The sequence below is a fragment of the Bombina bombina genome, chromosome 5 (assembly GCF_027579735.1).
Source record: "Bombina bombina isolate aBomBom1 chromosome 5, aBomBom1.pri, whole genome shotgun sequence".
Taxonomy (NCBI): domain Eukaryota; kingdom Metazoa; phylum Chordata; class Amphibia; order Anura; family Bombinatoridae; genus Bombina; species Bombina bombina.
The window spans coordinates 241,169,765-241,193,354 of record NC_069503.1 but is presented as its reverse complement, the minus strand read 5'-3'; the positions used below and the strand labels follow the sequence as shown (position 1 = coordinate 241,193,354).

Below are 23,590 nucleotides of genomic sequence, written 5' to 3'. Positions count from 1 at the left end.
CTGCTTCATAACTGCTGTTTCTGGCAAGTCTGAAGACTCGCCAGAAACACGGGCCCACAAGCTCCGTTTGGAGCTTGATAAATGGGCCCCAATAAGGCCAATTTATCAAATGTCTGTTGGACCTCATCCAACAGTGTGGATCAGGTCCGACAAACATCACTGAATGCGGAGAGCAATATGGTCTCCGTATTCAGCATTGCACTAGCAGCTCACAAGAGCTGCTGGTGCAACGCCGCCCCCTGCAGACTCGCAGCCAATCGGCCGCCAGCAGGGGGGTGTCAATCAACCTGATCGTACTCGATTGGGTTGTATTGTGGCGATTCCTGTCCGCCTGCTCAGAGCAGGCGGACAGGGTTATGGAGCAGCGGTCCTGAAGACTCGCCAGAAACACGGCCCTTCAAGCTCCATTCGGAGCTTGATAAATGGGCCCCAAAGTGTGGTTGATTCATGGAAATTTCTTCCAATAGATATGGTAAAGAAACTACTTTAAGGGAAGTGTCACTGCCATGAGGGACTTTGAACTTGGGTCAATTGTCTCACAGCCCAGTGGCCTAGCTTTAAGCTACTAGAGAGTTTTAGCTAACGTTTGAATGTCTTCTTTTAGTCAGCCTTCTGACATTTAGGTGGAGGCACATCATGCAGATGTGTTATCTTTGTAATTAAAGGGCTATTTAAGGCTGCTCCACCACAAGCTCTGTGCTCTGGCATTGAGTATTTCTTTTTCCATGTCTCAGTTCCTGGATCTATTTTGCTGTTGGTTTCTTTGGTTTGGACTTGCCCCTGACCTGCCTGTGCTGCCACCTGCCCTGGTATTTCTGGACTGACTGACTACAATCTCTGCCTCTAGTTCTTGATTTTGGTCGGAGAGTTCTTGCTAGTGTTACTGTATTATTTCTGCATAGTCCCTGCCTGTGTTACTGTATCATTTCTGCCCCAGAGGTCCTACCTGTGCTGCTGTATCATCTCTGTCACAGAAGTTCTGCCTATGCTGTTCTAAAACTTCAGCCACAAAGGTCCTGCCTGTGCTCTTGTATCACCAATGCCCTATAGGTCCTCCTGTTCTGCCACATTATCTCTGGCCCAGATTTTCTGCCTGTACTAGTAAAAACAGAAATAGAAGCAGTCAGTTATGAACGAACTACAGCTCAGTGGCTGAGGCCATAGAACAAGCTACTGAGCTGTTGTTCGCTCCTGGTAGACTTCTTATCCTTCTGTCTGTATTTGTATTATGACCCTGAGGAAAGACTCCCTAAGGGTGATGGGGGAAACCAGACATGGATTCCTTGTCTAATGTGCATAGAGGGATATGACTGCACCTCACTAACGAGGTCCAAAGATGGCCAAAGCAATCGTCTGGGGTTGCCGTTTCCCTTGTTTACAGAATTGCCTGGTATTTTTGGGGCAAGACTGACCTTGTTAGGCGGGGAATAGACTGATATACTTCAGGAAAGCTTTCCTCTGTGAAAAGCACAATTGGGCAAAAAGAAGCTACTCCCCAGTGATAACCGGGCCATAGAACAAGCTACTGAGCTGTTATTCGTTCCTGGCAGACTACTTTTCATTCTGTTTGTATTTCTCTCTGTACTGCCTGAATTTTCCTCTATCTGACATTGCTATAGAATGTGGGCCAGATTACAAGTGGAGCACTATATATAGCATTCAAGAAAGCAATATTAGCGCTCATCTATGTAATGCCAGTGCACGCTAATGAGTACTGATATTACAATTTAACATCAATGTGAATGCGAGCTCACATTCAAATTGCTGGGAAGCATTGCTCTGACAAAGGCTCGCTTCCTTCGGCTCCTATGTGAGCCTCGTTCTAATGCCATCAGAGACGGCATCAGAACCTAGCTCAGCGAAGGGGATAAGTAGAGCAGCGATGGCAGCAATCTTAAAATATATTTGTATTTGCTGATATACATATATATGTATGTGCTAATATGTGTAAATACACATATTAACACATAAATATATACGTATATAAGCATATACATATATATTTACTGGGGGCATACAGTTCCCATAAACCGTAATGTAAAGGCACTTTTCAGTGCCGTTTTGTTTCTAACACCCCACTGCCACCAGCTTTAGACCCAAAATACTGCCTAGTGCAGTAATTGTATTAAAAAAACAAAGATTCTGCTATCTTTACTTTTTAATACAACACAGTAGGCTATATTTTGGGGTCATTTGGGACAAATTTTTCAAAATTAACCAGAGATCTGATATCTAAGCGCTTATGGCTGGTTAATTATCCCGCGGTCGCAAACAGGCAACTTCGCCAGTTTGGGGGCGTGTGATAAGTTAGCGCTCTAATTTGTAATTTAGCTCTGTGTGTTTATTGCCAGCTTCAGTAACTAGCATGAGATCCCTGTTAACCAAGGCATATGCTATATTCCAACCCAGTCTGGGCCATTTGACAAAGCTAGATGGGGTCTGTAGTCTTGTTCCTGACGGAACATTTCTTAGAGTTACATTTTCTAATAAAGTATTCCTTTATAAACTTCTGCAGTATATAGTTCTCAGCTATGCCTAAAATGGTTAATAAGTCTAAGAAGTTTGTCTCCCTGGCCCATTTTAGAGCCCATGGTTCACCTCTACATCTAAGCTTCAAATTTTGATTACATCTAAACAGGTACTTTCTTATTTCTAATCTTTTCCCCTGTAAGTTAAACATGCTACACTTTCCCCTCTCTTCCTGTATGATACCCTGCCTTCTCCTTAAAGTCACAGCTCCTCCTATCAAAAACAATACTCAGACTAGTCATATCTAACCTTCTCGTATATGTTCTCCACTCTTCAACACACTTACTTTATTCCTTTCTCTCATCCCTCAGAAAATAATGTTCCACTGACACTATAGTTTAAGTTCAATAGTTATGCTTAGTTCACTTTGTGCACTACAAACAGTTAACATTTTAGTCATGTGATTGGAGGGGGCGGGTAGTTATTGTTAAGATGGATGCTGCTGAATAAAGTCTGTATTCCTGTTCTCTCTCCTTGCTGTTTGCTAATACATTATAAAGATCATCACATGGTACCAGAAGTGGGGTGAAAAGTGACATGGCAGCAAACAGCAACACAAAGAACATTCCTTCTCTGGATTTAGAGTCAGGGAACATTTCTGATAATTGGTCAAAGTGGAGGGAGCTGATTGAACTTGTGTTTGCAGGCCCAGATGCAGACAGATGGACTGAGCAACAGAAGGCAGCACACTTTTTGATATGTGTGGGACAAAAGGGACGTGATGTATGCAGAGCCTGGCAGGCAAGTGGGGATATCACTGAAGATGACAAAAAAAAACAGAGGTATTGTTTGCAAAGTTTGAAGCATACTGCAATCCAAGGAAAAACATCACAGTGCAGAGGAAAATGTTTTATGAGAGGAATCAGTGTGGAGGTGAATCTGTGGATGAATGGGTGACACAGCTGCGCTTGCTTGCCAAAGACTGTGCTTTTTATGATGCAGGTGATATGATAAAAGACCGTATTCTGATGGGCAGTAAGTTTAAAGAAGTTCAGGAAAAGCTGCTGCAGGAAGAAGATTTAAATCTTGAGAAAGCCATCAGGATTGCTAGAGCATATGAAATGTCAAGAAAGGACATGCAGGTACTGGAAGGAACACAACACCAGATCAGTGCTATAGAAAATCAAAGCAGCAGATACTGGCAAGAAAGAGGACACAAGGGGATAAAAGGCAAATGGGACACTGGGACAAGTAACACACAAGCAACCTGTGGCTACTGTGGAAACATGTACAACAAAAATGCTGCCTGTCCTGCAAGGTGGCAGATATGTAATAAATGCAAGAAAAGAGGACATTTTGCCAGGGTGTGTAAACTGTTTTCCCATATTGCAAGGACACAAACACAGGCTGTACACGCCATAGAGGACAATGATGACAATGCAGGGTTAGACTCAGATTGCACCCCAATATATCTTGCAGCAGTACAGAAATCACACAAGTCTGCAGATGAAGCAAATGTAACCCTACAGATAGGGGCTCACAAAACTCCAGTCACATTCAAAATAGATACAGGGGCACAAGTAAACTGTGTGCCAAGCCACACATACCTGGAACTCCTTAGAAATGAATTCCCCTTAGAGACTCAAGACCTAACAAAACTTTTGGGATATGGTGGTGAAAAGCTGAAAGTGATGGGTCGCTGCCATGCAAAGGGATCTGAAAAGGTCTTACAATTGTTTGTGATAGAAACAAAAGCCCCAGCAGTATTAGGTCTAAAAACAAGTAAAGATATTGGACTTGTAAAGATCATTATGGCTGTGGATGGTGGGTGCAGCGAACTGTCAAAGGACAACATTAAGCATGAGTACAGTGATCTATTCAAAGGCCTAGGGTGCCTCCCGGGATTAGCCGCATACGTATAAAAGAGGGTGCACAGCCTGTCATTCATGCCCCAAGGAAAATACCTCTATCCCTTGAGGCTAAAGTCAAACAAGAACTAACTAGGATGGAGAAGTTGGGGGTAGTAAAAAAGGTCACAGAACCATCAGAATGGGTCAGTTCTATGGTTGTGGTAGAGAAGAAAAACACAGGCGCAATTCGTATTTGCATTGACCCACGTGATTTGAACAAAGTAATAATGAGAGAACACTACAAACTCCCCACCATAGATGATATAGCTCACAAGCTAGTAGGAGCAACAGTGTTTAGTGTACTAGATGCACAATCTGGTTACTGGCAATTGCGTCTTGATGAACCCAGCAGTCACCTGACCACTTTCAACTCCCCCTTTGGATGATGGTGTTTCACAAGGGTACCTTTCGGCATTGCTTCTGCTCAGGAGATATTTCAAAAGAAATCACATGAGTTGATTGCTGGTCTACATGGTGTTGAAGTAATAATTGATGATTTGCTGGTTTATGGAAAGGATCGTACAGAACATGACGAAAACCTTATTGCCTTACTCAAGCGGTGTCGGGAGAAAAATCTTAAACTCAATCCAAACGAAATGCAAATTGGGGTAGAAGAGGTTACATATTTTGGACACCTTCTAACCAAAGAGGGTTTAAAGCCTGATCCAAAGAAGATAACAGCAGTTATTAGCATGAAGGCTCCATCCTCCAGGAAGGAACTAGAGACATCATTAAGCATTTTTAATTATCTATCCAAGTTTTCTCAGGGCCTCGCTCAGCTGACAGCCCCACTACGTGCATTGCTACAAAGGGATGCTATTTGGTCTTGGGATGCAAACATGGAAAAGACATTTGAGAAAGTAAAAAAACTGATCACTAAACATCCGGGGCCAATACTGAAATATTTTGACGTAAACTGCAACACTGTGCTTCAAGTGGATGCATCCCAGTTTGGGTTAGGTGCTGTGCTAATGCAACAAGGACATCCTGTTGCATATGCTTCATGAGCTCTGACAACAACACAAGCCAATTATGCTCAAATTGAGAAGGAGATGTTGGCCATTGTAAATGGATGTGAGAAATTTCACCAGTATATCTATGGTCGCCCAGTGGTTGTGGAAACTGATCACAAACCATTGGAGTACATCATGCAAAAACCACTATCTGCTATACCTCCACGCCTGCAGAGGATGGTTATGAAACTACAACAGTATGATCTCACAGTGAAATATAAACCAGGCAAGGAAATTCCGATGGCAGATACGCTGTCTAGGGTGTTTCCAGAAGGACATGAAGCATGAGATGAACCTGAATTGGAAGAACAGGTACATATAGTACTAGTAAATATTCCAATAGCTGATGTACGGCTGGAAAAAATTAGACAAGATACCAAACAAGATAAAGTACTAGAAAAACTAATTCGTGTCATGTGCAATGGCTGGCCAGAAAAATGAAAGAAGCTTTCTCTTCAGTTGCAGGGATTCTGGCCTGTGAGAAATGAACTATCCTTTCATACGGATATCATATTCATGGGTGACCGTATTCTTATTCCTAAATCACAGCAGGCAGAAGTACTGGAGCAAATTCAACAGGGACATTTGGGCATTACTCTCTGTAAGCGTAGAGCACGGGATGTGGTTTACTGGCCTAATTTGGACCTTGATATTGAGACACTTGTGAAGACATGTGAAACCTGCCAGACATTTCAAAAAAACAATGCAAAAGAACCTCTTACACCATGGAACTCTCCTTCATGGGCATGGCAGAGACTGGCCACAGATATTTTTCATTTTGAGGACAACCACTACCTGATAGTAGTAGATTACTACAGCAAATTCTTTCAGTTAGTGCAGCTGAGAAATCTAAAAGCATCAGCAATCATATGGGCTTTCAAAACAATACTCTTGAGACATGGAGTGTGTGAAGAACTTGTGTCTGATAATGGCCCGCAATTCTCAAGTGCTGAATTCCAGTGCTTTCTGCGTGAATGGGGAGTCAGGCACAAACCAGTAAGTCCGTATCACTCACAGGCCAAAGGTTTAGCTGAGAAGTATGTTGGCATAGCCAAATCCATTATCCGAAAAGCACAATCATCAGGGCAGGATGTGTACCTAGGCCTGTTAAACTATCGTGCAACACCCATGGAGGGTTTATGTTCACCTGCACAGCTGCTCATGGGTAGAGCACTGAGGACCACAGTGCCTATTGCACCACAGAAATTGCAGCCTCAGACTATCCCACAGGATCAGGTAACAGGTCAGAGGAACATAAACATGAAAAAGCAAAAGCTGTATTTTGACAAATCTACCAAGTTACTTGGTCCACTCAGGGCTGGGCAAGCTGTGAGACACAGAGTCACTGGGGATACATGGGAACCTGCTCGAATTGTCAGTGAAGCTAATTCACCAAGGTCATATATAATCAAAACCAAGTGTGGACAGAAACTGAGACACAACAGGCGTCATCTTCGACCAGACACTGCAGCTGATACTCTACTCGGGGAACCAAGCAGCAATGACAATAAAGAGCAAAGCAATGAATGCACAGAATTCCCTAACATGGATGTAAAGTCTACTGAGGACTTTGAGGACAACATAAGTGTATCAGCTTGCGATAATTCTGGGAATGACTCTGGGAATGACTCTCAACCTGACACTGATTGTACTGCTAGTGAGCCAGCAGTTACTTTCTCTCGTTATGGTCGAGCTATCAAACCAAAAATATGGGAAGACTTTGTCTCATATTAAGTGTTTCATATTTGAAGGGGAAGATGTAATGATGTGTATGTTATAGTTTAAGTTCAATAGTTATGCTTAGTTCACTCTGTGCACTACAAACAGTTAACATTTTAGTCATGTGATTGGAGGGGGCGGGCAGTTATTGTTAAGATGGATGCTGCTGAATAAAGTCTGTATTCCTGTTCTCTCTCCTTGCTGTTTGCTAATACATTATAAAGATCATCACAACATGATACACACTCTCATCTTCTGTCTCTTATGATCTTCCTTTTCTTTGTAGTTGGGGATGTTTTCACGAACCCCGGTCCATCCTCTGTCTCTTTCTGTTCACTGCCACTACTAACATCTTCAAAATCTTGAATACATAACTCTCTAAATCTTATTAACTGCACTTCTGCTAAAATCCTACAATATAATTCTGCACTAAGATCAACTTTGGTGATGCTGCACCCTCCATTGTCGGACATACAACATGCACTCAATGACAACCACGGCACACCAAACAAACCCACTATGTTAAGAGATGTTCAGAGGCTACTAAAACAAAGATGTAAAGAAACAGCAGCACTCCAAACTGTATAATCTTTCACAGATTTATTTGCAGCATCAGCAAAACAGCAACATTTCAGACTACATGTCTTTACTCATGCTATACATACATAATTTCCTTCCTTATATACCTTAAGTGGGCACACCCCTTGTATACAATTAACTGTTTCACACACCAATTGATGCAATTTATATACACATTTTCAATATAATGAGTGAGTGTCAGTTACACATTATTATTTATAAACTTGACTAACAGAATATGGAAAATGAATCACACATCAAATATCATAAAAACTCAGATAAGTCATAATCCATATTCATACCCATTGGCATTAAATAGTTTAAATGAAAATCCGAAAAAAATCCCTTTGTTTTAAATATTGCTCTCTATCGACCCTATGTCTGAAAGGGGAAACATGTTCTATTATCTAGAATCTTAGCTGGCTAACACTTTGGCCTGCCTGCATAAAGTGTGTGGCTACAGGGGATTTAATATTTTACCTTCTAATGTTTGATTTGTGTTTAGTTATCCTATCTCTCACCCTGCGGGTCATTTCTCCAATATAAATTAGCCCACACAGGCATTTAAAAAAATAAATAGCATAATCCGTATTACATGTAAAAAATAACCTAAGCAGGGATAGCAACCAGCACTCTTACCAGATATATACTCCTGCCTCTTTTTGGGAATTGGGAAATTCTGAAATTCTGATATATTAGGATTACAGTTTATCAATATATACCTGTCAGGGTTTTTCCCTGTTTTGTTTGCCATGTGCTGCTGGCAGCCATTTTACTCACCTCTCTTCCTGACTATGGTGCATTGTGGGGGATGCTGCTCATTTCCTGCACTTCCTTTTATGGCCAGACTGGTGTGCATCATCCATGTGACACAGGATGCAGTCTTAGAATTGTGATGTCATCACTTATTATTTAAAGGGTCTCTGTTCAGTATGCTTTGCCTTTGCGTTGTCTCAGACCTGTTTGTGAGAGTTCCTGTGTATTACCTGGCTGCCTGACATCCTTCCTGATTCCTGATCCCTGGCTTGTTCCTGACTCTGCTGTTTTCCTTGTTCCTGATTACTTCTCGTCTGACTATTCGCTTTGGCTCCTGACTCGGCTCCTCTGACTACCAGCTCTGGTTTTGACTCCTGGCTTTTTTTTTGACTTGTGGACTTTTTATTATTTTTTGCTATTAATAAAGGTGTGATTATTTTTGCACTTCTCGTCTCAGTCTGATTCCTGGCACCCTGAATCGGCGCAAAGGCCATGAATCCTTATGGTGCTAATTATCCACCTTTACCTGCCATCATTTCCAGGATGGATGTACAGGATCACCGCTTGGATCAATTTGCACTAGCCCTGCAAACCCTGCTGACTCGCACTGCAAATTTAGACCAAAGTGTCCCGCAAGTTATGACTGCTCCTGTTTCTGCTGCTGCACCTATGCCTACTAGGAGCATGTCCGGTTCTGCACCTCTACCTCAGCGATATGGAGGCGATCCTATTCAGTGCAGAGGTTTTTTAAACCAGGTGGGCATTTACTTTGAGATGTTACCTCAGGCGTTTCCCTCTGACAGAGCTAAGGTGGGATTTCTCATCTCGTTACTCTATGACACAGCTCTTGCCCGGGATAATCCCATGTTGGAGACTAATAAACCTGTGATTTCAAATTACCCTGAATTTGTGGGCTCCTTTTGAAGTGTATTTGATGTTCCGGCTAGCTCCTCCTCTGCTGCTAAACAACTCATGTCCATTCAGCAAGGTACAAGATCTGTTGCTCAGTATGCTATTGAGTTCCGTATGCTTGTCGCAGAGGTAGGTTGGAACAATGAAGCCCTTGTTGCCGCCTTCTTTCATGGGCTCTCTGATGTGATTAAAGACGAAGTTGCTGCCAGAGATTTAACAGAGGTTCTCAAGGCATTGGTGTCTTTTTTGATCCTAATTGACATCAGACTCAGAGAGAGGCCCTCTTTCAAGGAAGCCTCCTGTTCCGTTGTCTCCTACGTGTTTGTTCCCACCCATGCCTCCCTCTCCTCCCATGCCTCCTGGTCCCGAGTCACCAGGTACTGCTGAGCCGATGCAGTTGGGATTCACGCATCTCTCTGCGGCGGAGAGGGCCTTTAGGAGGAGGGAGGGGCTCTGCCTCTATTGTGGGTTACAGGGCCACCTTTTGAAGTCTTGTCCTACACGGCCGGGAAACGCTCACACCTAAGGTCCTGTCGGGGGCAGACCTTAGGTGGTTTATCCTCGTCCCCGGAACCGCTTAAGGAGAAACCTTTGGTCATGGTTGTCCTTTCCTGGGTGGACTCCTCCATAGTCATTCAGGCTCTTGTTGACTCCAGTGCTGCGGGCTTTTTCATTGACAGTGCTTTTGTATCAAAGCACTCCATTCCTGTTTTGCCTCGGTCTGTTCTGCTTGCTATTGAGGCCATTGATGGCAGGCCCCTTCAGCCCACACTCGTTACTCATGAAACTGCTCCGTTGTCCATGGCTGTTGGGGCTCTCCATTTTGAAACCTTCCAGTTCAAGGTGATAAACTCTCCGCATTTTCCGGTTGTTCTGGGTTATCCCTGGCTCCAAAAGCACAATCCCAGTCTCGACTGGCGCAGGTCCGAAATAATGTCGTGGTCCCCGCAATGTATTTCCACTTGTCTTCAAAAACCAGTTAAAGTCTTGTGTACTTCTTCGGTATCTAGGTACCGAGAGTTCCTAGACGTTTTTGACAATGTGCGTGCCGATACATTGCCTCCTCTTCAGTCTTACGATTGTGCCATAGACCTGCAACCTGGATCCATTCCTCCTCGGGGCCGGGTGTACCTCTGTCTGTTGCAGAGAATTGTGCTATTGAGGAGCATGTTGCCGTTGCTCTGTCACGGGGGATCATCTGCAAATCCTGCTCTCCTGCAGGGGCTGGCTTCTTCTTTATGAAGAAAAAGGGTGGCGAGTTAAGACTATGCATCGATTATAGGGGTCTTAATTATCTTACCATTAAGAATGCTTACCCTATTCCGCTCATTACGGAACTCTTTGACCACCTCAAGGGAGCTACTAAACTTGATTTGATAGGAGCATACAATCTCGTTAGGATCAAGGAGGGCCACGGATGGAAAACAGCATTTAACACCATGAGCAGGCTTTATGAGTATCTTGTAATGCCCTTTGGCCTATGTAATGCTCCTGCTGTTTTTCAGGAATTTATTAATGATGTCCTACGAGATATGTTTCAACAGTGTGTTGTGGTGTACTTAGACAACATCCTCATACACTCACCCACACTTGAGGCTCATCGTTCTGATGTTACACGGGTTCTTCAGAGACTACATAAGAACGGTCTGTTTTGTAAACTCGGGAAATGTGAGTTCCATCAGACTCAAGTAACCTTCCTAGGCTATGTTATCTCTGTTGCAGGGATCTCCATGGATCCTAACAAGTTATCTGCAGTTCTGCAGTGGCCTCGCCCAGTTGGTCTTCGGTCTATTCAACATTTTTTTGGGGTTTGCCAATTACTATAGAAAGTATTTAAAAAACTTTTCTTCCTTGGTCAAACCTATCACAGACATGAACCGTAAAGAGAATGATCCACTCCATTGGTCACCTACTGCCATTAAGGCCTTTGATAGTCTTAAGACTGCCTTTGCTGCCGCTCTAGTTCTGGCTCATCCTAACCCTGTCCTGCCTTTCGTTCTTGAGGTTGATGCATATGAGACTGGAGTAGGTGCCCTCTTGTCTCAACGTCCTATGCCTGAAGGTTCTTTGCATCCATGTGGTTTCTTCTCTAAGAAATTGTCTCCAGCGGAGTGCAATTATGAAATTGGCAACAGGGAATTACTGGCCATAATTTTGGCACTGAAGGAATGGAGGCATCTTCTCGAGGGTACTAGTGTGCTAGTGCTCATTCTTACTGACCACAAGAATTTAACTTATCTATCCGAAGCAAAACGTTTGTCGCCCCGACAGGCCAGATGGGCGCTATTTTTGTCTCGGTTTAATTATGTGGTCTCCTACCTGCCTGGTAGTAAGAATGTTAGGGCTGATGCCCTCTCTCGACAATTTTCTCCTCTGTCCAAGGAGGAGTTTGTACCTACTCCTGTAATACCTCCTGACCATATTTTGGCTACCATACGTACTAATTTGACTTCTCCCTTTGGGGAGGAGATCCTGGCTGCACAAACCAATGCACCTCCTGAGAAACCTAGTGGTAAGTGTTTTGTTCCTGAGAATCTTCAAACTAAACTTTTGCACAATTACCACTATCCTTAAGCCACAGGTCACCCAGGCAAGAACCAAATGATTTGGTCTGTCACTCGACAATTCAGGTGGCCAGGTCTTCGTTCTGATGTTGCTGCGTATGTTGCCTCCTGCTCAGTTTGTGCACAGAATAAGACTCCTCGACGTCTACCTGTGGGTCTTCTTCAACCTATTGCTAATGTTGAGCATCCTTGGACGCATCTTTCCATGGACTTCATTGTCGAGCTCCCTGTTTCCAATGGCAATACTGTTATACTTATGGTGGTTGATGGTTTTTCCAAAATGTCACATTGCATTCCCTTGATGAAGTTGCCTACCACTCTGGAGCATGCTTCAATTTTTGCCCGTGAGGTCTTCCGTTTACATGGGTTACCCAAGGAGATAGTGTCGGACCGGGGTAGCCAGTTTGTCTTCAGATTTTGGCATTCCTTTTGTGCTCAAATGGGGATCCAGCTTTCCTTCTCCTCTGCATATCACCCTCAATCCACTGGGGCTGCGGAACAGTCTAATCAAGCTCTGGAACAGTTCCTCCGTTGCTATGTCTCAGATCACCACAATAATTGGTCTGAACTGTTACCTTGGGCAGAGTTTGCTCGTAATAATGCTATTAATGCTTCCTCCAAGTTATCCCCATTTATGGTGAATTATGGGTTCCAACCATCCTTGTTGTCCGATTCATTCATGTCTCAGAGTATTCCGGCTTTGGAGGAGCATCTCCTGCAACTCCGTTCCACATGGGTGCAGATTCAGGATTGCCTTCATCGTTCTATGCAGCGCCAAAAGTTCCAGGCTGATTGTAAGCGTCTGCCCACACCTTCCTACCAGGTTGGTGAGAGAGTTTGGCTGTTCTCCTGCAACTTGAACCTTCGTGTGCCTTCCAATAAATTGGCTCCCCGTTATGATGGTCCTTTTCAAATACTCTGATGGGTTAATCCTGTGGCCTACACTCTTGACCTTCCTCCTGCTATGCGCATCTCCAATGTTTTTCATGTCAACCTCTTGAAACCATTGGTTTGTAATCGGTTTACCACTGTGTTGCCTCATTCCCATCTTTTCTTTGTTGACAACCATGAGGAGTATGAGGTCAGCAGCATTATTGACTCTCGTATGTCCAGGGGCCGTGTACAGTATTTGGTTCACTGGAGGGGCTACGGTCCGGAGAAGCGTTCTTGGGTTCCCTCCTCTGATGTTCATGCTCCTGCCCTCCTCCGTGCCTTCCATGCCCATTTCCCCAATAAGCCTTTTGTCCTCCCGCGGGGGAGAGGTCGTTGAGGGGAGGGTACTGTCAGGGTTTTTCCCTGTTTTGTTTGCCATGTGCTGCTGGCAGCCATTTTACTCACCTCTCTTCCTGACTATGGTGCATTGTGGGGGATACTGCTCATTTCCTGCACTTCCTTTTATGGCCAGACTGGTGTGCATCATCCATGTGACACAGGATGCAGTCTCAGAATTGTGATGTCATCACTTATTATTTAAAGGGTCTCTGTTCAGTACGCTTTGCCTTTGTGTTGTCTCAGACCTGTTTGTGAGAGTTCCTGTGTGTTACCTGGCTGCCTGACGTCCTTCCTGGTTCCTGATCCCTGGCTTGTTCCTGACTCTGCTGTTTTCCTTGTTCCTGATTCTGGCTTGTCTGACTATTCGCTTTGGCTCCTGACTCGGCTCCTCTGACTACCAGCTCTGATTTTGACTCCTGGCTTGTTTTTTGACTTGGACTTTTTATTATTTTTTGCTATTAATAATGGTGTGATTATTTTTGCATTTCTCGTCTCAGTCTGATTCCTGGCACCCTGACAATACCAATGTTTACATATAATATTCTGAAAAACGGCAGGCACTTCACACTTGTATGGTATGCATATAAACATCGTCCACTTTAATAGTGTTGTACAAGGTAAATACCAATCCAAAAAGTACAAAACAATGCGGTACAGTTCATCAATGAAGCATACAGACAGGTGGTGTGGACAGTGGCAATGGTATGACGCGTTTCCCGCCCCCTACAGGCGCTTACTCATAGATCCAATACATGAATAGCACAAGGTGTGCTATATATACCCTAACCAATTAAAATTAACCCCTTAGTATCCTAAAGTAGCTAAAAACAAGGAACTGGGGAACAAAATGGTTATGTCAATATATTGAAGCAGAGTATAACACATGTATAAACTAACAGAACAATGAGACAGGCTAAATGTTACACATCCATTGAAATACAACCTGACACAATATGCTGAAAAAATAAAAATAAAAATAACTATGAAAAAATAGGCATGAAGATATGAAAGAATGAATAAAAACACAAACAAAAAAATAAATTAATGACCTAGGCTTGTACTAAACCTTCTATAAAGGATATAAGAAAAAATAAATAAAGAAAAATAATTAAATAACATTAAAGAAAGCAGGGGTGATTATCACAGAGCATGAGCAGAGAGGAACACATACATGTGGTTTAAACATCTATAAAATAATTGATGTCACACTCTCTGTTCATGCCCAGCGGCACCCTAGTCTGTAATAGTAAGATCCAATAAATTTCTTTTCTCTGTAAAATATTATACCTATTACCTCCTCTAGGGGGAACTTTAGCTAAATCTATAATTTGTACAGACAGATTTGCTACATTGGTGAAATGTTCACCATTGAAGTGATTGGCAATAGCTGACTCTTTGACATAGTTTTTAGTGTCCCTAAGGTGTTCACTAAATCTTTTTCTAACCCCCCTAGAGGTTTGACCCACATATTGGAGCTGGCAAAGTTTGCAGGTAAGTAAACAGCAAAAGTAGTGCCACAATTTGCATTGAAATTAATGCTGTATCTTTTATTAGTTACACTACTTGCAAAAGAACTGCCAGGTCCAATGCATGCTTACTTCCAAGGGATCAAAACATACAGTAAATTTGAGATTCAAAAAGTTATTGAAAAGAATCTTATGACATCATTAAATAAAGTGTTATCAACAGGCTTTTTTATAATGATCAAAAGATCATCTATGTACCGTACAAAAAGCAAAATATCTTCTAACCATGGATTTAAAATACGGTACATAGATGATCTTTTGATCATCATTAAAAAGCCAGTTGATAACACTTTATTTAATGATTTCATAAGATTCTTTGATAACAACTTTATGAATCTCAAATTTACTGGATGTTTTGATCCTTTGGAAGTAAATTATCTTGACTTAACCCTAACGAGTAGTGGTGACAAGGTTTTTACTAAAACTTACCGTAAGCCTATTGCAGGCAACACTATCCTGCATGCTACCTCACAGCATCCTAAGCACCTTATAAAATCTGTCCCTAGAGGACAATTTATAAGATTAAAAAGAAATACACAATCTGCAGATGTTTTTGAATCCCAGTCAGTTGATCTCAAAAATAGACTTATAGCTAGAGTCTATAATGCATCATTATTAGAGACATGCAGAAAGGAAGTTAAATCGTATGATTCTCTTTTAAAAAATCTATTGACAGCTCCTTTAAGGATGTAATAGTGCTCACTACTGAATACACCAGTCAATATACACAGATAGCCAAAATTTTGAAGAAACATCTTCATATCCTTCAAGGTGATCCTATTCTTGCACCAATTATTAAGCATTGTATGTTTGTTTCAAAAAAACCAAGAACATTGGCCAGTAAGCTTTCCCCTAGCAATATCACTAGAGTTGACACTACCGGTTCTCAATGGCTTGCGAGACAAGGAAATTTTAAATGTCTCAGTAAAAATTGTCATATGTGTGCATGCATTGGACCTGGCAGTTCTTTTGCAAGTAGTGTAACTAATAAAAGATACAGCATTCATTTTCAATGCCAATTGTGGCACTACTTTTGCTGTTTATTTACTTACTTGCAAACTTTGCCAGCTCCAATATGTGGGTCAAACCTCTAGGGGGGTTAGAAAAAGATTTAGTGAACACCTTAGGGACACTAAAAACTATGTCAAAGAGTCAGCTATTGCCAATCACTTCAATGGTGAACATTTTACCAATGTAGCTAATCTTTCTGTACAAATTATAGATTTAGCTAAAGTTCTACCTAGAAGAGGTAATAGGTATAATATTTTACAGAGAAAAGAAATTTATTGGATCTTACTATTACAGACTAGGGTGCCGCTGGGCATGAACAGAGAGTGCGACATCAATTATTGTATAGATGTTTAAACCACATGTATGTGTTCCTCTCTGCTCATGCTCTGTGATAATCACCCCTGCTTTCTTTAATGTTATTTAATTATTTTTCTTTATTTATTTTTTCTTATATCCTTTATAGAAGGTTTACTACAAGCCTAGGTCATTAATTTATTTTTTGTTTGTGTTTTTATTCATTCTTTCATGTCTTCATGCCTATTTTTTCATAGTTATTTTTATTTTTATTGGATGTGTCTCATTGTTCTGTTAGTTTATACATGTGTGCTTTGGAGGAGCATCTCCTGCAACTCCGTTCCACGTGGGTGCAGATTCAGGATTGCCTTCATCGTTCTATGCAGCGCCAAAAGTTCCAGGCTGATTGTAAGCGTCTGCCCACACCTTCCTACCAGGTTGGTGAGAGAGTTTGGCTGTCCTCCTGCAACTTGAACCTTCATGTGCCTTCCAATAAATTGGCTCCCCGTTATGTTGGTCCTTTTCAAATACTCTGATGGGTTAATCCTGTGGCCTACGCTCTTGACCTTCCTCCTGCTATGCGCATCTCCAATGTTTTTCATGTCTCCCTCTTGAAACCATTGGTTTGTAATCGGTTTACCACTGTGTTGCCTCATTCCCATCTTTTCTTTGTTGACAACCATGAGGAGTATGAGGTCAGCAGCATTATTGACTCTTGTATGTCCAGGGGCCGTGTACAGTATTTGGTTCACTGGAGGGGCTACGGTCCGGAGGAGCGTTCTTGGGTTCTCTCCTCTGATGTTCATGCTCCTGCCCTCCTCCGTGCCTTCCATGCCCATTTCCCCAATAAGCCTTTTGTCCTCCCGCGGGGGAGAGGTCGTTGAGGGGAGGGTACTGTCAGGGTTTTTCCCTGTTTTGTTTGCCATGTGCTGCTGGCAGCCATTTTACTCACCTCTCTTCCTGACTATGGTTCATTGTGGGGGATACTGCTCATTTCCTGCACTTCCTTTTATGGCCAGACTGGTGTGCATCATCCATGTGACACAGGATGCAGTCTCAGAATTGTGATGTCATCACTTATTATTTAAAGGGTCTCTGTTCAGTATGCTTTGCCTTTGTGTTGTCTCAGACCTGTTTGTGAGACTTCCTGTGTGTTACCTGGCTGCCTGACGTCCTTCCTGGTTCCTGATCCCTGGCTTGTTCCTGACTCTGCTGTTTTCCTTGTTCCTGATTCTGGCTTGTCTGACTATTCGCTTTGGCTCCTGACTCGGCTCCTCTGACTACCAGCTCTGGTTTTGACTCCTGGCTTGTTTTTTGACTTGTGGACTTTTTATTATTTTTTGCTATTAATAAAGGTGTGATTATTTTTGCACTTCTCGTCTCAGTCTGATTCCTGGCACCCTGACAATACCAATGTTTACATATAATCTTCTGCACCTGAAAACTCATTTCATTGTATCTAGAAACAAAAACTAATTTTTGTCTAGTTTTTCTATGGGTTTTGAGTAATGTTTGACAAAGAAAGTAGATCCGGCGGCTCAAACACGCTAGTAACCTCGGTCCGGAGAAACCGGAGTGAAATCTCAGCCGTATGTGCCCAGATCCTGGAGTGCCGTAGCCCAAGGTAGTGCAGCCCAACTACCAAAATATAATATGAACAGAGAAAAACGGCAGGCACTTCACACTTGTATGGTATGCATATAAACATCGTCCACTTTAATAGTGTTGTACAGGGTAAATACCAATCCAAAAAGTACAAAACAATGCGGTACAGTTCATCAATGAAGCATACAGACAGGTGGTGTGGACAGTGGCAATGGTATGACGCGTTTCGCGCCCCCTACAGGCGCTTACTCATAGACCCAATACATGAATAGCACAAGGTGTGCTATATATACCCTAACCAATTAAAATTAACCCCTTAGTATCCTAAAGTAGCTAAAAACAAGGAACTGGGGAACAAAATGGTTATGTCAATATACTGAAGCAGAGTATAACACATGTATAAACTAACAGAACAATGAGACAGGCTAAATGTTACACATCCATTGAAATACAACCTGACACAATATGCTGAAAAAATAAAAATAAAAATAACTATGAAAAAATAGGCATGAAGACATGAAAGAATGAATAAAAACACAAACAAAAAATAAATTAATGACCTAGGCTTGTACTAAACCTTCTATAAATGATATAAGAAAAAATAAATAAAGAAAAATAATTAAATAACATTAAAGAAAGCAGGGGTGATTATCACAGAGCATGAGCAGAGAGGAACACATACATGTGGTTTAAACATCTATAAAATAATTGATGTCACACTCTCTGTTCATGCCCAGCGGCACCCTAGTCTGTAATAGTAAGATCCAATAAATTTCTTTTCTCTGTAAAATATTATACCTATTACCTCCTCTAGGGGGAACTTTAGCTAAATCTATAATTTGTACAGACAGATTTGCTACATTGGTGAAATGTTCACCATTGAAGTGATTGGCAATAGCTGACTCTTTGACATAGTTTTTAGTGTCCCTAAGGTGTTCACTAAATCTTTTTCTAACCCCCCTAGAGGTTTGACCCACATATTGGAGCTGGCAAAGTTTGCAAGTAAGTAAACAGCAAAAGTAGTGCCACAATTTGCATTGAAATTAATGCTGTATCTTTTATTAGTTACACTACTTGCAAAAGAACTGCCAGGTCCAATGCATGCTTACTTCCAAGGGATCAAAACATACAGTAAATTTGAGATTCAAAAAGTTATTGAAAAGAATCTTATGACATCATTAAATAAAGTGTTATCAACAGGCTTTTTTATAATGATCAAAAGATCATCTATGTACCGTACAAAAAGCAAAATATCTTCTAACCATGGATTTAAAATACGGTACATAGATGATCTTTTGATCATCATTAAAAAGCCAGTTGATAACACTTTATTTAATGATTTCATAAGATTCTTTGATAACAACTTTATGAATCTCAAATTTACTGGATGTTTTGATCCTTTGGAAGTAAATTATCTTGACTTAACCCTAACGAGTAGTGGTGACAAGGTTTTTACTAAAACTTACCGTAAGCCTATTACAGGCAACACTATCCTGCATGCTACCTCACAGCATCCTAAGCACCTTATAAAATCTGTCCCTAGAGGACAATTTATAAGATTAAAAAGAAATACACAATCTGCAGATGTTTTTGAATCCCAGTCAGTTGATCTCAAAAATAGACTTATAGCTAGAGTCTATAATGCATCATTATTAGAGACATGCAGAAAGGAAGTTAAATCGTATGATTCTCTTTTAAAAAATCTATTGACAGCTCCTTTAAGGATGTAATAGTGCTCACTACTGAATACACCAGTCAATATACACAGATAGCCAAAATTTTGAAGAAACATCTTCATATCCTTCAAGGTGATCCTATTCTTGCACCAATTATTAAGCATTGTATGTTTGTTTAAAAAAAACCAAGAACATTGGCCAGTAAGCTTTCCCCTAGCAATATCACTAGAGTGGACACTACCGGTTCTCAATGGCTTGCGAGACAAGGAAATTTTAAATGTCTCAGTAAAAATTGTCATATGTGTGCATGCATTGGACCTGGCAGTTCTTTTGCAAGTAGTGTAACTAATAAAAGATACAGCATTCATTTTCAATGCCAATTGTGGCACTACTTTTGCTGTTTATTTACTTACTTGCAAACTTTGCCAGCTCCAATATGTGGGTCAAACCTCTAGGGGGGTTAGAAAAAGATTTAGTGAACACCTTAGGGACACTAAAAACTATGTCAAAGAGTCAGCTATTGCCAATCACTTCAATGGTGAACATTTTACCAATGTAGCTAATCTTTCTGTACAAATTATAGATTTAGCTAAAGTTCTACCTAGAAGAGGTAATAGGTATAATATTCTACAGAGAAAGGAAATTTATTGGATCTTACTATTACAGACTAGGGTGCCACTGGGCATGAACAGAGAGTGCGACATCAATTATTGTATAGATGTTTAAACCACATGTATGTGTTCCTCTCTGCTCATGCTCTGTGATAATCACCCCTGCTTTCTTTAATGTTATTTAATTATTTTTCTTTATTTATTTTTTCTTATATCCTTTATAGAAGGTTTACTACAAGCCTAGGTCATTAATTTATTTTTTGTTTGTGTTTTTATTCATTCTTTCATGTCTTCATGCCTATTTTTTCATAGTTATTTTTATTTTTATTGGATGTGTCTCATTGTTCTGTTAGTTTATACATGTGTTATACTCTGCTTCAGTATATTGACATAAACATTTTGTTCCACAGTTCCTTGTTTTTAGCTACTTTAGGATACTAAGGGGTTAATTTTAACTGGTTAGGGTATATATAGCAAACCTTGTGCTATTCATGTATTGGGTCTATGAGTAAGCGCCTGTAGGGGGCGCGAAACGCATCATACCATTGCCACTATCTACACCACCTGTCTGTATGCTTCATTGATGAACTGTACCGCATTGTTTTGTACTTTTTGGATTGTTATTTACCTTGTACAACACTATTAAAGTGGACGATTTTTATATGCATACCATACAAGTGTGAAGTGCCTGCCATTTTTCTCTGTTCATTTGAGTAATGTTTCTCTGGGAATTTCTAATATGTTTTCATTTTCCTTCTCAATCAATTCTCCACTGTATCCTCTTTCCAGAAAGAGATTACCCCTTTCCCCTGAGTCTTTGTTAACTTTTTTTTGTCATCTGACACAATGCGACGGACTCACATCAACTGACTCTTAGCTGTGGGAATTCTTTAGAGATTGAGGATGGCCAACAATAGATCATTTCTGTCTGTACTCTTTTTGTAAAGATCAACCTTAATCTTCTCTTCCTCTTTTATAACCATGGTGTCTAAAAATGCCAGCTTCTCCTCACTGTGTACCTTGTTAACAGCACCCACACCCCCATCATGACTGATGGAAGTGTAGAGACTTGGAACATCTAAACTGAAAATACATTTGTTTAAATGTGTCTTTGATGTATGATTGTAACTCCAACACAAAACTTCTGAGTATACGATCTAGATATACTGAAATATTTGAGAACACAGAGCCTATACCCGTCACAATAGGGCATCCTGGTGGTTCTTTTAAATGTTTGTGCACCTTTGGCAATGTGTATATGACTGGTGTTCTCGGATATTTACATATCAGAAACTCCCTCTCTTCCAATCCACTACTACCATTTTTTTTCTTTGAATGTTTGTGCAATGTGTATATGACTGGTGTTCTTGGATATTTACATATCAGAAATCCTCTCTCTTCCAATCCAATAATGCCAAATTTTACTGCAGCCTTTATACAGGAACTGATTTCTTTTGTATCTCAAAGACAGGGTTAGCCATTATTGGTTGATAAACCTCCTGATCTGATAGCTGAAGATTAATTTCAGAAACATACGCCTAGATTTAGAGTTTTGTGGTAGCCGTCAAAACCAGCGTTAGGGGGTCCTAACGCTGGTTTTTACCGCCCGCTGGTATTTGGGGTCAGTCATTAAAGGGTCTAACGCTCACTTTGCAGCCGCGACTTTTCCATACCGCAGATCCCCCTACGCCAATTGCGTATCCTATCTTTTCAATGGGATCTTTCTAACGCCGGTATTTAGAGTCTTGGCTGAAGTGAGCGTTAGAACTCTAACGACAAAACTCCAGCCGCAGAAAAAAAAAACAGGAGTTAAGAGCTTTTTGGGCTAACGCCGGTTCATAAAGCTCTTAACTACTGTGCTCTAAAGTACACTAACACCCATAAACTACCTATGTACCCCTAAACCGAGGTCCCCCCACATCGCCTCCACTGTATTATTATTTTTTAACCCCTAATCTGCCGACCGCACACCGCAGCCACCTACGTTATACTTATGTACCCCTAATCTGCTGCCCCTAACACCGCCGACCCCTATATTAACCCCTAACCTACAATTATTAACCCCTAATCTGCCGACCGGACCTCACCACTACTATAATAAAGTTATTAACCCTTAATCCGCCTCAATGCCGCCTCAATAACCCTATAATAAATAGTATTAACCCCTAATCTGTCCTCCCTAACATCGCCGACACCTAACTTCAAGTATTAACCCCTAATCTACCGACCGGACCTCACCGCTACTCTAATAAATGTATTAACCCCTAAAGCTAAGTCTAACCCTAACCCTAACACCCCCCTAAGTTAAATATAATTTAAATCTAACGAAATAAATTAACTCTTATTAAATAAATTATTCCTATTTAAAGCTAAATACTTACCTGTAAAATAAACCCTAATATAGCTACAATATAACGAATAATTACATTGTAGCTATTTTAGGATTAATATTTATTTTACAGGCAACTTTCTAATTATTATAACCAGGTACAATAGCTATTAAATAGTTAATAACTATTTAATAGTTACCTAGTTAAAATAATTACAAAATTACCTGTAAAATAAATCCTAACCTAAGTTACAATTAAACCTAACACTACACTATCAATAAATTAATTAAATACAATATCTACAAATAAATACAATTAAATAAACTAACTAAAGTACAAAAAATAAAAAAGAACTGTTACAAAAAAATAAAAAAATATTTACAAACATTAGAAAAATATTACAACAATTTTAAACTAGTTACACCTACTCTAAGCCCCCTAATAATATAACAAATCCCCCCAAAATAAAAAAATGCCCTACCCTATTCTAAAATTAAAATAGAAAAGCTCTTTAACCTTACCAGCCCTTAAAAGGGCCTTTTGCGGGGCATGCCCCAAAGAATTAAGCTCTTTTGCCTGGAAAAAAACATACAATACCCCCCCAACATTACAACCCACTACCCACATACCCCTAATCTAACCCAAACCCCCCTTAAATAAACCTAACACGATGGGGGCGGAGTTAACTGCCTAACTAAGAGGACGCAGCCATAGTGAGCTCCGTGTATGAAGTTTGGAGTAAATAATTTAAGTAGTGAAGAAATACTAGTTACCTGCTTATACACCCTTCTGTATACCTTTGGGTGTGTGGGGCACGGGTACTGAATAGTACAAGTGAGAACTGCAAAGACGCTACCCGCCGCCCGCCATACAGGGGAACAGAGTGAACAGGCACAGTGAGCAGGAGTACCCGATAGCCGCACTATATAGGTTATTGTACCTGAGCACCACTCCGGAGGGTCGGGGCTCCGCTCCGGAGTGTTCATACCCACAAGAACCACAGAGGACTCAGGTAACTTCCCCCACGTGGGTTACCTAAATACTATTTAGATAGATCTGTCTTAGGCAAACGACAGCTGGACTAACGGACATACCCCTGGATGGTGGGATCCACCTCAACGCTGCTGGCCCACACTCACGCTCAATCCCGGCGGTGTTCACTTTGCCGGCCCTGGAATAAGCCCACAGCAAACAAGTTTGAGCGCGAAGCTGCCATCTTGCCTCTCCCGACATTGTTGGTACCGGGGGAGTCATCCCGGGTCGGAGTGGTGAAACTTGAAAATACCGGTGCCGCTCTTTCTCTGAGACCTAGGGAGCCCTCGATTAGACCGCCGCCACTACAC

General features: G+C 41.2%; 1 protein-coding gene across 1 annotated transcript in view; it reads right to left on the bottom strand.

The window, feature by feature from the left end:
• LOC128661435 (patched domain-containing protein 3-like) overlaps window positions 1–23,590 on the bottom strand; it is a 333,526-nt gene that overhangs the window by 123,280 nt on the left and 186,656 nt on the right. The gene's annotated exons all lie outside the window — the stretch shown is intronic.